Source organism: Periplaneta americana, chromosome 15 (genome assembly GCF_040183065.1).
Source record: "Periplaneta americana isolate PAMFEO1 chromosome 15, P.americana_PAMFEO1_priV1, whole genome shotgun sequence".
Classification (NCBI taxonomy): Eukaryota; Metazoa; Arthropoda; class Insecta; order Blattodea; family Blattidae; genus Periplaneta; species Periplaneta americana.
Genome location: NC_091131.1, coordinates 74,285,629 through 74,301,968, shown reverse-complemented (window position 1 = coordinate 74,301,968; position 16,340 = coordinate 74,285,629). Strand labels below are relative to the sequence as shown.

The 16,340-nt window shown below is 34.5% G+C and overlaps 1 long non-coding RNA gene across 1 annotated transcript in view; it reads left to right on the top strand.

Moving 5' to 3' along the window:
• LOC138715135 (uncharacterized) overlaps positions 1–10,846 on the top strand; it is a 307,964-nt gene extending 297,118 nt beyond the window's left edge. Inside the window, exon 4 of the long non-coding RNA XR_011336164.1 lies at positions 10,796–10,846. This is a non-coding gene — a long non-coding RNA (uncharacterized lncRNA). The remainder of the gene's footprint in view (positions 1–10,795) is intronic.
• Positions 10,847–16,340: the final 5,494 nt, after the last annotated feature.

The following is a 16,340-nucleotide window of genomic DNA, read 5'->3' as shown; positions in this document are numbered from 1 at the left end:
AACTAACAAAGTGAAGCTGTTTACCAAGATACGCAGTCTGCCCTAGCCCAAATTTCACTTGCAAGACTCACTACTTCCACTTAGCGACAATACGTGTTTCCTTTATCGAAAAGATATCCAAGATCCACCTCCTTCGAGTGGGATTAGACAAGCTAGAAATTACATCCGCACACGTGCTATCGGATTTCTTGCGTCGTCCGCCCCTAAACATCGATCAGGTCCCTTCATCCCTCTTGGTTTCTTTCCTTCCCATTCATTTCATCTTCCTCCTCTTAACGCAGCTTCCTAGTCTCGGTATTGACCCCGTCTCTGCGTCGTCTCGCTCTCCCCCTCCCCCTCCACCCCACTCCCCCGGCTTTTTCACGTATCCGTTCCCATGACTTTTCCCACCATTAATGCAGAAGGTCACTAATTCATTCATTTAGACGGCTACTTCCCTCCCCCACCAAATGGGGTGTCGGTCGGTGTATTTTCTTGAAGATTTTTTAGGAGCATCTTGGGAACCCTCGCGTTGTCTTCTACTCCCTCCAGCCGCGCCTAGTTCTGAGAGGTCACTCCCATCTTGCTACGCATCCTCTTCTTGTAACACTTCTCCGGCGGGTATATACAGTAACCTTGTTCAGTTTCACTTCACATGTAATCAGTACCATTACAACAGTTCAGAACGTCTGCAGGGAAATTTGATGTATTAATATCTTAGTTTTTTTTTTTTTTTTGTAAAACCACTTTGTAAACTAAATAAAAAAGAGTAATTTTGAAGTCTCCACAGATTACTTATGATTTTTATATTCCACTTCGTGCAGTACCAACTTTAAACTGCCATATGATTCTTTTAAAATTACGTAGTGGACTGTAGGAAGAGAGGACTGAATATTTACATTATGCGACAAACACCTTTGAGACTTCTTTTTGAAGTGTCTATAAATAGTATTCAGAGTTATATCTGCATGTCACATTAATATCGTTTTTAAATCCACAAACAATAGCAAAAATCACAGCACAAGACCATCTTCTTCGTCTTAAAAAGTACACTAATTCTTCTTCCTTTGTTTACATAAAGGATTTTTTTACCTAACAAATTGTTAGCTTTAAGTCTAGAACGAGGATATTTGACGGAGACCTTCGGCAAATACTACTTTCTCACAATATTATCAAGTTCACTTTGAGTTAGCGGATTAGGTTCTTCACTTGTTTCTGGTTGGTACACATCCGTTTCTAGAACATAGGTTCTGAATTGTTCTGTGTATATGTGAAGGGATTGGTAGGTCTACTAGAGCTTCAGGAGGCATTGGTCTGAAGGCAGAGGGGAGGTTTGGATAAATAATGTCCTTTCTATTTTTTGTACTGTATCCTTTCACTTTCACGGTACAAAGTAGCAGTCGCCTCCATGATTTCTTGGTTCCCTCCACACTATAGGAATTCTAAAGGGCATTGATTGTTTACAGCCATTCTTCCAAGTCTTAACTCTTCTACACAATTTCTACAGGGTGAGCAACTTAAAATCTGTCCTCTTCAGTTAGCTATGTTAATGTATCAACATGATTATTCGAACACAAAGACACATCGCCGTACAGAGTCCACTTCCAAGTTATATCCTAAGAATAAACATGTTAAATTTCACGATTGAATTGAGTAATAAAGTCCCCCCCCCGTGTTTAACTTGTGCAGCAAGCCGTTTTAAGTTTCTCACGCTGTAAATACTTCTGTTTGTTTTGTTTATCTGTTGTAAAACTAAAGTAGGCCTACACAAAGTATGCATTTATCACAAAACATTTATTTTCTGTCTTTGCTTTGCCAATGTGCAAGAACAACATATGTAGGAGAAGAAATCTGGATCATTTATATACTCGTACCTATGATTTTATTACAGAACCAAGCGTTTAACACTATACTGATAACTCACTACGTGATAGCCATGCTCTGAAAATGGACAAACGGTAAAAAAGAAATGCTCATAACCAAACTGAGGGGTTGAAATGGTGTATACCCAGGTAAGAAATTGCCGATGAATAGGTTTTATGTTAACATTTGAGGTGAATGAACTGAAAATAATAGCACCTATGTCTTCAAGGACATTCTTTGCTTTCTCTTACAAACAGTAAATAGTTCTAAATGCTTAACGCTCAGATACTGAACGAGGAGTCATTGAAACTCTTTATAAATAAGATATTATTCTACGAATAGGTTAAATATAGTAAAATAATTCGTTTTGTTCCTTACAAAATAGAGCTATATACTAAAATATATTAGGCCTACTACTTGAAATCTATAGTTTCTTTTGTGTAAAAATCAAAATTACAATTTATTTCGTAAAGGCCGAAGTTACAATTTCTGGATTAAACTGACATAATTAAAGCAACTATGCACATTATCATAATTATCACATAAAACTCGATAAAAGACACTATTTAGTTTGAATTCGTCTGAACACATGCTGAATCATAATTAACTTGATTCGATAAATTACCTTTCTTGATCTCGGAATTGCTATAGCGTCTTTGTTTGGTCTTTTCCGTAATGTTCTAGATTAAATTTTTCATTTTAACGATATTTCAGGATTTATTTTGTAAATTTTGAATCCTATAATTAATTATACTAGAAGTCCTTATTATCAATACTTTAAAGTCGAGTTCTTGCTAAATATTTCCTCCTTTTTGTGATTAAAAAATTAGCCTCGTTGTCTTGTGGTTCAAAGTTCACTTTATACGTCTGTAGTAAAAGAGCAGGTGTTTATATAGGTCAGTAATGTAATCTTGCATTTTTTTCGAGATTTGATTTCACTGTGTTATTTAGTTCGCTTAATATTTGTATAAAAGCTTTGAAATTATAACATTCATATCTTCCTCCCAATATTTTGAAATTTACAACAAACAAATGGGAATATGAGCAATATTAAATATCCGAGACTTGAAATAAATATGATTAATACATAATAAGATATTTTGATTAAATATTGATCTAAACAAGTTCATCAGGTTGATCAGGAAAAGAGGGTCATTTATGAACCTTGTATTCCCTACCTTAGTGCCAAGTATAACATCCCTCTCTTCAATTGGTCAGTGACAGGTTTATTTTTTGGTGCTCGGAGTTCTTTACCAAAATTTACATATAATTTTTTTAAACAATTATCAATATCATCTTTTGAAATTCAAAAAATCATCTCGCAAATTCTTAAAGATTCGCTGCAGATTATACAGTTTCATTTATACCACTCAGAAGGCCTTAATTAAGAATATGCTAATTTTAAATAAAATCTTTTATTTATAAGTATAATTTTATAGCCACCTTCTAATATTTTATTTTATAATTGATAATCAATGGTGCTTAATTATTACATTTTATTTTTATAACAATATTCATATTTAATTGATTATATTTGTTTGCTATTAATTTCCGGATCCTCGTGGTCATCCTTAATTAAGGCCGGACGAGTTAGTTCTCTCTCTCTCTCTCTCTCTCTCTCTCTCTCTCTGACCTAGTATTACAGCTCATAACATAATTATTTCCAAAATTTCAATTTCAGTTCTTCTCTTTTCATTGCAATGGTTATTAAATATTTATGTCTACTAACAAATTGTCAACCTTAACTTCTCATAATGGCCCCAACTGAATCATTTAACTTCAAAAGATTTATAGATGACAATTGCAGTTTGATGACGCACTTAAATTGCATATCTCTCCCTCAAATTGGAACTAATGACTTCCGAAAAGCCCTACATGGTTTCCTTCGAAATGAATTATAGCTGCGTAAAGCTAAACCAGAAGACAGATAAGAGAAAATACTTATTTGTCGTAATGCTTGGAATAGGGACAATTTGAAACTGTTTCAATTACATTGTACTTACGTATGATATCTTAATTTTCATTACCTGCACAGTCATTTGCCTTTTAATGCCATCCTTCCCACATTCCTCTGCATTTGCTCGCAATACTTCAGCTTAAGTACTTTTGTATAAAACGATGTATTAAATATCATTTGCGTAACGTTTTGTGTAATCTGAAAAACACAGATAATCAAACAATTAAACTACAAGGACATTTTTTTTTCCGAACATAACTTCGTGTTAACGAGAAAATGTGACAAATGTTAAATGCTTCCAGAAAGATGAGAGAGCACTAATCCCTGGTGTAACTATCAGCCAGCTGTTAGAATGTGCACCTCTAGGGGACCGCAATAATGATGGATGACTAACATAACAGGGGTTCCAGTTTCCTAGAAAAATGTGTTGGAAGAAACCAAGGAATTTTTACCGTTGACGCTATGCATCGAGACAAAAAATGAGAGAGAGGAAAAAGACAAAAGGGGAAATAACGCTGAAAAATCTGGATATACGCGAATTCTCCTGTCCTTTCGAGGAATTCTGGGATTGCAAGGCAACTAATCACGTCAGTTCAAAACACAAGGTGACTTATCTCACACTGATCGCTCATGCAGCCAATGGAAGAAGGAATATGCAATGCTTTTGCATGAGAAAAGGCTAAAGTTGGTCGTTAGAAATTTATTTAATCTGACAAGATTAAGGTCATAAGGCCTTCTCTTCCATCCTACCAAACAACACGTTCAAATACAAACAGCAACAATTTAATATTGAAAATTATATGAAAGTCCAATAGAGCATCAGCAGGATCGGAAGAAAACAGTAAGAATCACTCATTATAACATAAAGAAAAAAAGAGAGAAAGAGGAATTGAGAGTAGCAGTAGCAGTAGTAATATACATAGGCCTAATAGTACGTTAGAGTTAAAAACTCACAAATGACATGTCACAGTTATTATTATTATTATTATTATTATTATTATTATTATTATTATTATTATTATTATTATTATTAGGAGAAATTCCACAAACTATTAGGGAAAACACGGAAATTTTACTTGAAGCAAGTAAGGCGATAGGTTTGGAAGTAAACCCCGAAAAGACAAAGTATATGATTATGTCTCGTGACCAGAATATTGTATACGAAATGGAAACATAAATATTGGAGGCATATCTTTGAAGAGGTGGAAAAATTCAAATATCTCGGAGCAACAGTAACAAATATAAATGACACTCGGGAGGAAATTAAACACAGAATAAATATGGGAAATGCGTGTTATTATTCGGTTGAGAAGCTTTTGTCATCCACTCTGCTGTCAAAAACTCTAAAAGTTAGCATTTATAAAACAGTTATATTATCGGTTGTTCTGTATGGTTGTGAAACTTGGACTCTCACTTTGAGAGAGGAACAGAGATTAAGGGTGTTAGAGAATAAGGTTCTTAGGAAAATATTTGGTGCTAAGAGGGGTGAAGTTACAGGAGAATGGAGAAAGTTACACAATGCAGAACTGCACGCATTGTATTCTTCACCTGACATAATTAGGAACATTAAATCCAGGCGTTTGAGATGGGCAGGGCATGTAGCACTTATGGGCGAATCCAAAAATGCATATAGAGTGTTAGTTGGGAGACTGTATGGAAAAAGACCTTTGGAGAGGCCGAGACGTAGATGGGAGGATAATATTAAAATTGATTTGAGGGAGGTGGAATATGTTGATAAAGAGTGGATTGATCTTGCACAGGATAGGGACCGACAACGGGCTTATGTGAGGGCGGCAATGAATCTGCGGGTTCCTTAAAAGCCATTTGTAAGTATTATTATTATTATTATTATTATTATTATTATTATTATTATTATTATTATTATTATTATGGCTTACATCTAAGTTGTGCAACTCGACAGGTGTTTGGAGAGCAATTCTATGAAGAATAATGTGATTCTTTAATTTACATTACAATTTTGATATTGTCTAACATTCTCTGACATAGCTAGACAGAGAATCCAAGAGCTGTGGAAGCGATATGTTATTGGAAGACGACGAGTAGAGGAATGTTCTGTGCAGAAGAATGTACATGTTCCTAGTCAAAGTAGCGAAAGGTAAATAAAATGATATTATATGTATATGGGTGTAGAGGTGTGATTTTAAATAGTAATACGAGGGTATTGAAAAGTCTTCTTTCTTTAAGTGGATCCCAAGACAACAGTTCTAGCAATGGTGTTACACGATCGAATTTTATGTCACAACGAAACAAACTTATGTTTTGTGAACACGCTGTAGTATGAAGTCTAGATTCGCGAACAGGCAATCCTAGTGATAGAAATGGAGCATCGCTAACGTTTGAATGAGATTCTTTTAGAGGCTAAGAGGTAGAACGCTAAGACAGAAAAAGACAAAGAATTGTGCATGTTCATTGTAAAGTTCACTTACATTTGCATTTGGGTATTGTTTTTTTTATTATTTCACTTAATATTACAGTAAAACTTCGTTAATCCGAACCCCCGATAAGCCGGACTTTGCTTAATCCGGACAGGCAAAAAAAAAAAAAAAGTAAAATAAGCTTGGAAAAATTAAAGAACCTTGTTTTAAGATTTACTTTTATATATTGGAACTATGGAATTACTGTACAATAATTACAATATTACACATAGAGTATTAAAAATTGTGCTGCATTATATGTATTTCTTTACATTTTACTGTACTGTATAGGGTATTTAGATCTATACCCTTTAAATACCCATCATAATAAACGTGTTTTGTTGCTATAAACGGAGTTTTAATGCACTTTTTACTGTTATTTTAGATTATTTCAGTTAATCCGGACTTTCGTTAAACTGGTCAACTTATCCCTCCAGTTAGTCCGAATTAGCGAGGTTTTACTGTACTTAATTGCAATATTGTTGGTTTAGGTCACCAAAATAAAGTTTAGAATCTAGACACAAGATTACATTTATGTGCATGTATGTATGTTATGTTGTGTTATGTATGTATGTATGTATGTATGTATGTATGTATGTATGTATGTATGTATGTATGTATGTATGTATGTGTTTGCATGCGTGTATCTTCGCGTGCATATATGTATACATGTATATATTTATTTATGTATTCTATTTAATGTAGACTATTGTAATGTATGCATTGTTATTAGGCATATTATGCATGTTATATATCGTATTATATAATGTGGCGCAAAAGTCATTTTCCCCTTACGTAGTAATTAATGAGACAAAACATGCTGAGATTTAGGCTTATTTCGGTAAGAATGGTTGACAACACCATGTAAACACATTAATTTGTCCGTTGTCAGTCGTGAGTCGCTAATGTTGTTAATATTGAGTGGAATGTATGTTTCCTTTCTATGTTTTGTATCGTTCTTTGCAATGACATAAGTTTACTAATGAACAACGCATTTACATGCTTCAATTGTGGTGGAAGTATGACAAAGAGACTGCTAGAATTCGCAACGACTTTAGTATGAGGTTTCCTGATGCACCGTTCCAACTCGACAACATTTGCGGAAACTTGACCTAAAATTTGAAAGGACGGGAAACATTGGAAATGCATCAAGATCCGGTCGGCCACGTACTGTCCGTAATGAAGAAAATGCTGAATTGGTTGCTCAAGCAATTGTAGCAGGTCCTCATAAATCAACGAGGAAGATATTTACCGTAACTCCAAGAAATTTAGATGACTGAAAATGTCCGTTGAAAATGCATTTCATACCATAAATGAATATAAATCTTCATTGTCCCGCATTTGTGAATCGGTTGCAAGTCTTGCATGAAATGTGTTGAGCAAAGCGGCTGACACTTTGAACAATCTTTATCTTAATGACTGTTACCGAATTAAACCTAAATCCAAGCATGTCTTATTTCTTTATTACTTACTGTGTAAGTGAGAAACTGATTTTTGCTCCACCCTGTATTGTATTGTAATGTGTGTGTGCGTGTGATACTATGCTGTGATTCGAGTGGTAACGTGTCGAACTACAGAGCCAATGAATCTGGGATCGATTCTTGGTAGGCATCTTGAGTTTTATCTCTCTCTTGTAAAAGAGCTATGTGTCCCTTGATTTGTACTAGTGGTATGCATTCTTAAAGCGGTGGCTCTGAGCTATGCTGACCACATGAAGGAAGAGTCTCGCTACTTATGGACATGCTAATATTGTGGAGACGGATGGATCGGTTGATGGTGATAATTTGGTGAAAAGTTGATGCGTATATATTATATTAAATGTAAAGCGTGTTTTTAGATTAGGAACACGTGTCTATTATATAGGAGGAGGACTGAACCCGGGCCCTTTGTGCTGCAGGCTAGTGGCTGCTATTGAACCGGGCGGCCGGCGTACGCACGCAGGGGCGCGTCCTGTAGAGGACATCCCGGTCAAGTACGCATTAATGCCAACATAAATAGGAAGGGGAGGCTTGCGTAGTGGTTTTTCCTTCCTCATCTACACGAGTGCAGTGACGGGCGTAAAAAATTAATTTCAAGTGTTGGACAGATAAACACGAGTTAGGTACGCATCACTTCTAGCCTGGTTTACACGTGTGAGAGTGAGAACGTAATATTTTCTTAAGACTATAGTGTACAAATGACACTAAATCTAAGATGGTGAAGTCCTGTGTATTCCAGGAGGAGGGTACGGGAACAATAAATGTAAAATTTGATGTAAAAAAGCGAATGTACATCTTATTTGAAGGGTTCTGAGCCATAGTGGGCCAAGCGCCATATATTAAAAACCAAGAAAACATGAGTTAAAATTAAGTGATTACCATAATTTAACGAAACATATAAAGTAATATAAAGTATGCACATTGAAACTAAATGACATGTCAATCTTCATTAAACTGTGGTATTCAGTTAACTTTAGACCTTGCTATCTCAGTTTTTAATAAATGGCATTTGGCCCACTATGGCTCTAAAACCCTTCATTTAAGAGCCAACTATGCAATGAATGATGAACCATTAGAACGAATAGGCCCATATTATGTAAAAGATATAGGTTTAACTGTTAATCATAATTTTACCTTTAATAATCACATAATATTCCATATAGCTTATACTACTTTAAGAAATCTGGTATTTATCATTGGGAACTGAAAAAACTTACAAAACATTTAGACTTCGACACTTCTTTTCAATTGCCATGTACGCGCTAAATTGGAATATGCTTAAGTAATTTGGCCTCCCATTTGTAAGTTTCATAGTAGTCAGATTCTAAACAGAAAACGATTTTCAAGATAATTTTATTTAAAAGAATCATTATTCAGACCTCCATAATAAGTTTTCTTGTAAGCGTCTACTTGCTGAATTTAATTTAATGTCTCTTGCCAGTCACAGATTACTTACTGAGCAACACTTTTATTGTATAAAATATTCAATTGTCTATAGGATAATAGTGAAATTTTATCACAAATCCAGTTTAACGCTCGAACATAAAATTAAAAATTCACCAATTATTACACTACAAAATACCAAATACTTCATCACATAAACATCCGGTACTGTTTTTTTTAAATTGGTCATTATACGACGCTTTATCAACTGCTGAGGTTATCTAGCGTCTGAATGAGATGAAGGTGATAATGTTAGCGAAATGAGTTCGGAGTCCAGTGCCGAAAGTTACCAAAGCATTTGCTTTTAATAGGCTGAGGAAAACCCGGGAAAAAACCTTAACCAGGTAACTTGTCCTAACCAGGATTTGAATTCAGGTTTCCAGGTCAGGCGGCATGCTAACCATTAGGCTACTCCACAGCGGTGGACCCGGCACTGTTAAAAATGTGTTCTAAATTCACTGGATTATGTACGCTATGGGGTCTAGATTTCAGCATTTCTTAGTCTACATGAAATACAAAACTTTTTAAATTAAAATATTGAAGGTAGTAGATTTAATCTATATAGGCCTAGCTATCTATTTTTTACATTTCACTTAGTGTATTAAGGGGTTAGGTACTGCTTACAGCAGTAAAATTTTGGAAATATTCAACATTTTTTTTCTCCATTACTGTATCTTGTACAATAATGAAAATTAATATGTGTAAAACACTGTCCTTCCGCTATATGAAAAAAAAATTTACGATTTAAAATATATTTACATTTTTTTTTTTCAAAATTCAGTTCACTGTGCAGTAATGAAGCGTTTCCCACGTAACTAAAAAACTATCCAACATTCTGTGATGGAATTTTTTGTGTGTATTTGTGCATGTAATGTCTACAATATGATGCAATATCACTTCTCTACCTTTGATAGATTGTCTGATAAAAAATAAATTAATTTAAAAAAATGGTCAAATATCAATATTTTCTTTTAACTCAAATTAAAAAAAAATATATATATATATATATATATATTTATTAAGGAATGTAGTTGAAAGAGCATGATATTGTAAACACGAGTTTCAGCAATAAAATAAAAGAGAGAGAACATGAAAAAGTTAACAAGTTTATGAGTTATGAGGGAAACGCTTCATCACTGCACAAAGTATCTTTTCATATAGCAGAAGGACAGTATTTTATACACACCAATTTTCATTATTGTACTAGATACAGTAATGGAGGAAAAAAATGTTGAATATTTCCAAAAATTTTACTGCTGTAAGCTGTACCTAACCCCTTAAGGCTTATAGCCTATCTGTATTTACATAATTTTTAACTTTTTAATTTGTATTCATAATTGTACTTACAGTATCTTATTCATGTTTTTAATACCCATAGAAAAACAATTATAATTTTGTACGGTCTGTTGTAATGGGATCTTTACTCTGTTATGAATAAATAAATAAATAAATAGATAAATAAATAAATAAATAAGTATATATATAAGTATATAAATAAATAAGTAAATATTACATTTAGAATTATATTATATTATATTATATTATATTATACTTTTAAACTTTTATCTAATGGGTTTAAAAGTATAATTTATGAGAGTTCGCTAGTGCTTAATATTAAATAAAAGTTCTCTCTTTTTCAGTGATTGTCCATCATTGACGCGTGTGCCTAGATGGGTCATCATTTGTTAAAAGTAAGTACCTGCTAAATTATATTTTGCTTACTATTCATTGTGCTACTAAGTTCCTTTAAGCGCTTATTTTATTTATTATTTTTGTTGAATATCGAAATATTTGCTCCTGATTAGGTACCTACTCGTATGTTGAATAATCTGTTTTCATTCCACAGGCACGATAATCTGCTTAAATTGTAATACTTATTTATACCCATACAAATATGCAGTAATTTCTGAATGCACTATCAGTTTCACGTGTATCAATTCAAACCCTCGAGATATCAAGTTAACGCGAGTACCAAGAGAGGATGCTGGTAGAATTCCACGATCATAACGATCCTGAAATGAGCGGTTGGCGTGTTGGACATACGCAGTAGATCTGCACATGCGTAGTTTAGTCATATAATCACTTTCTAAGTATGAACTAATGTGCGAGTATCTGGTACAATCATGTATCAAGAATGAGTCTGCAAAATTATAAAATAATAATCAAAATGTACAGTAGCTGGAGGACGGGAAAATGTTACAAGTCCGAAGCTGAAGAACCTGGAAAAGAACGAGGAAATCAGAGAGAGGAAGAAAAGAAATTTAATTTGAGGGTAAGGAAGTGGAAAAAGTTATAATTCAAAATCTCGACATGCAATTAAAAGGATATGGAGGGGGGAGAGAAAAAGAGAAGGAAAATATTGGGCGACAGAAAAAATGAGAAGAAAAAATAGGAGAAATGGGAAAAGGAACATTAAAAGAGTAATAGAAATAAAAAAAAAAAATAAAAACGAGAGAGAACTTGATAGGGGAAGAAGCAAGTAAAATGAGAACAAAATGAGACGGAGTAAATAATAAGGAAGAAGGAGGAAGATAAAATAAATGGTATAAGAAATGTACCGAGAGTGCGATAATAATCTTTTCAAAATACATATATACCTGAGTCAACATATCATCTTCGTCATATACCATTCCATATCATATCACATCACAACACACCATATACATCGTATATTATAACAACTTGTTAAGTATCATTTACTTAAATATATCATTTTTGTCGTAGCACATAGGCCTATAATAACATTCGTATAAACTTTAAGATTCCCTAATAATTCCGTTTATATGTCCTGTCACACTGTAGCGTATATTCCACATAATGTAAAATATTGAATACCATAAAATAAGTATACATATTTATGTGTCATATCACATCGAAAATCATATTATATCATATCGTATCATATAAATCGTATTGTGCATCACATAATTTATGGGCTCCCTGCAAAAACGAGGTAGTTGTACCTTTACAAAATTTTAATTAAGAAGGTTGGGTTCACTGGTTGAGAAGAGAAACTGGTTACTGAAGGATGCACTGGAAGGAATGGTGAACGAGATAAGAGTTCGGGATAGAAGAAGAAATTTCGGAGTAGAAGAAGATATCAGATGATAGACGACATTAAGATATAGGGGAGAATCGGGTAGTATCGAACATCGGGTAGTATCGGACAGTGCGTTTCTTTCATTTACCACCATATGGTAGTACCTGAATGACATGGTTACGTTTCTCTATGCGACATCACAGAAACGTAACCATGTCAATCAGGTACTATCATCGTGTGGTAGATGAAAGAAACTCACTGTCCGATATTATCCAATGTCCGATATTACCCGACTCTCCCCTATGGATCATATGAGGAAACGAACTTCGTTTCTGATTTCCCTGTCGCGTAGCTCAAATGCCAGGTCTTGCCTCTCGATCTGTACTCACGATTAGCAAATTTTGGCATTGTCCTTAATTGACTTCACCATCAGAATTCCACGGAAAGACTGACATAAGACTTGCACTGCTGAGGTACAACGTAAGAATGCAGGTAAACATTATAGGCTACAATTTCCGAGCAAAGCCGTAAGTACAGCGATGCCAGATGTGAAGATTATGTCGCTTTGTAAATGCGTTTTAATCAGTTAATTTTGTATGTTATTACAAAAATGAAGTATTTTTGAAGAAATGACAAAGGAATATTTTTTTCTGCTTATTTTTCGCGTTGATATTTTACCAATCACACGTCTCAATACACAATAGTTTTACCATAAATGGGATTCAAACTTTAGACAAATTTTTTTTCCGGCCAAATTGTTATTCAAATACCAAAATAACATTTGACTTTTTAGTTACTTACAACCTAACGATTCTGTTCTTAAAATGAATGCAGTTATATCCCTTTCATCCTGTATATCCATACGATACGATAACGATACGTTATAAAACACGATGCAATACATGATACCATTCAATATTTCATACCATATGAAAACATATATATATATATATATATCGTATTGTTTATCACATTGTAACATATTATCATTAAAATAACTTTCACTTCTTGTGGATTGTCCTCAAAATATCTATAATAGATCTCTGTCTTATTAAGGCTATATTCTCTACTTTTCAATTTGTCCGAAATGTCTTCTCTTACACTATTGTGTTCTATAGGTAACATATCCAAAAAATTTTGACCTGCCTGCGGACCTTTGTGACTACACGTTTACAGTTATTTTTTTACATTATTTTATTATGTTCATATAATTGTAATTTTTGTTGGTTGAACCAATGTGTTACCACAGTCTAGTATATATACAGTAGTCACGAAGCTCAATACGTAGTAAATATGCATCCATAGATAGTTGCTAACCACTAGGATCGCTAATGTCGCCTCATTGCAGGCAATGCGAAATAGTACCGGCACAGTCTATTGTTTCTAGCACCTTCACAACTCAAGCTTCGTCTAGCACCACTAGACTGTGGTGTTACTGTGGTGCATTTCTAAACAAAAAAGTGTCCTGGCTCTGGGATTTCGGTAGAATCCGTAGCAGTTGTCGTCGTCATCGTCATCGTCATCGTCATCGTCATCATCATTATCATCATCATTTCCGCAGGAATACCTATGAGATACAAGACGAAAATACATGGGTTCGAATCTAGTTACAGACGTTGTTAATTCTGCACAGTAGACATAATTATGAAATTGTTCAAATTACGAATAAAATATTACTTTTTATAAATGCAAACAAAATTTGACGATAATATGAAATTCATAAAAGTGTCCTGGCGCCAATCGGCCTCAAAAAATAGTATCTTGTCGCCGACAGGGCAACCCCACCAGGTCTGAAATACACCTCTGGTGTGTTACAGGCATTAAAGTTTTTATTTTCAGGTTTTTCTCAACTGTATTCCTGATTTTATCTCTTCACGTAATACATTTTATTACTATAAAAATATAAAATGTTATTGCTTGTATAGTACTTAAATTTCTTGCAGACATTATCTACGCTTATCCTCCTGATATTAAAATTTCAAAGAGTAGATTCTAAATGAACACTTTTCTTTCTTTGCATTGTTCCAATTCTTAATATATTTCTAACTGAACACAAACTCTACTAACCTTTTTTTTCGGCTGGATATAATAATTAAAACTCCTTGGATATAAGTTCACAAGCGACATTGTACACGAGATCTCAACCTATTTTCGTGGCGTGGACCCACCTATGAGCCGGTGGGTAGAATTTCATTAACATCCAGACCCTCATATTTCCATGCGCACCGTGAGTCATTCTTAAAATCCCCAGAAGAAATTCTGGCTATCACCTGGGTGCGTCATATAAACATTGCACAACTTATGCCAGCCATCCGTTCCCCGTGTAATGATACCAAAACACAAAGCCTGGGTTCCGATGGTTTGTTTTGCTGGCCTAATGATACTAATAGAGTTCAAACTATAATGTAGGACTTGGCCTGCCTGTATAATTTTATTCACAAGATACCGAGTTAGAGGAAACGGTGGGCAGTGATCGGATGATTGACAATCTTGGCTTATATGTGGCCACTATTGTGGGAAATAATGCAGCATTCTGCCTGAAGACGTTAAAAGGTACAAAATAATATAATGATATATCACACTAATTCTCATAGATTTTCTCCATGTTTAAATAATTTCAAAAGAAATTAGATTTATGTTGCAAGAATGCTTAACATATAATGAAAGTGTGTTTTGGTCTGTCTAGGTAAATATTTAAGACAGTAGCTAATTATGGACTTTAATCCTATGCCTGCGGTTGTAAGGAAATGTGGATACCTAATAGTTAGATTTTATAATTTATCCATAAATTTCAGAAAATAACCTTCGGCATGTATTTTATCTCATCAGTTCGTGGTTTCAACAGCTGCAGATGGGACACACAAAGGAAGACCTGGTAGCTATCACGGAAGCTTATGCCATATAAAAATAGGCCTATGTCATGAAGATGCTACATATTTTCCAGCGTGTTTGATTAGTTTCGAAACAAGTCAATACTTTCATCCCATTACCAATGATATTGCGGTTTGTAGTTTATGTTCTTGAACGATCATTTCAAAGACGTTAATAAAAACGCTTACTATTCACTATATTAAGAAGATATAAACTCGTTTTCAGCATTCCACGCAAAGGTGTAGCAGAAAGCAGAAATCTGACTTCATGTACAGTATGAACTGTACGGTTAAAATTGATATGTGTTATAATAAATTTTTCACATATTCACAAACAGTAACTTTTAAGAGACTGGATAGTGTGAACAACAGCAAGACTTATTTTTGTAATTTAATGATATGTTATAAAGTCCTGTATGGATTTTCATTATTCTTTTTAATATGATTTTACTAGTATAATTAATTACGCATGCAAATTTTTAAGTTTGTAGTAGTGACAATTGAATAAGTATACAGGGTGTTTAAAAATACGGGGCATAATTTCAGGTATGTATTTCCCACATGTAGACAATCAAAATAGTTCATTACAAAATGTGTCCGGAAATGCTTCATTTCCGAGTTATGGCCTTCACAACATTGAAATTCACCGGAACGTTTTTCTTTCCGCAGGTCGTTGTCATTACAGAAGATGTTCAAAATGTCCACATTCTGCTTGAATACAGACCTCACATCGATGTCTCATTGACCTGCGAACACGATCCCAAACTCCAGGAGTATTGCGTATGTCCTCAGAACATGCCACAATTCGATTCCGAAGGGATTCCAAATCAGGCACCGGAGACGAATAAACCAATGATTTTAAATGGCCCCACAAGTAGAAATCGAGAGGGTTCAGATCAGGTGAGCGTGGAGGCCAAGCAATTGGGCCACTTCTACCTATCCATCGATCAGGAAACCTTCGATCCAAGTACCGGCGAGCCATACGACTGAAGTGTGCAGGAGCGCCATCATGCAAGAAGTGAATGTGTTGACGATTGATCAGTGGAGTGTTCTCTAAAACATGAGGTATGGTGTTTTCCAGGAAGTTTGTGTACGCCTGCCCCGTAAGTCTGTTTACAAGTACATGGGGTCCAACTAATCGATCACCAATGATATCGGCCCACATGTTGAGGGAGAACCGCACCTGGTGATGAGATGGAACAGTTGCACGTGGGTTTTTATACGCCCATACATGCTGATTGTAGAAATTTGTTATGCCATCTCGTGTGAACTGTG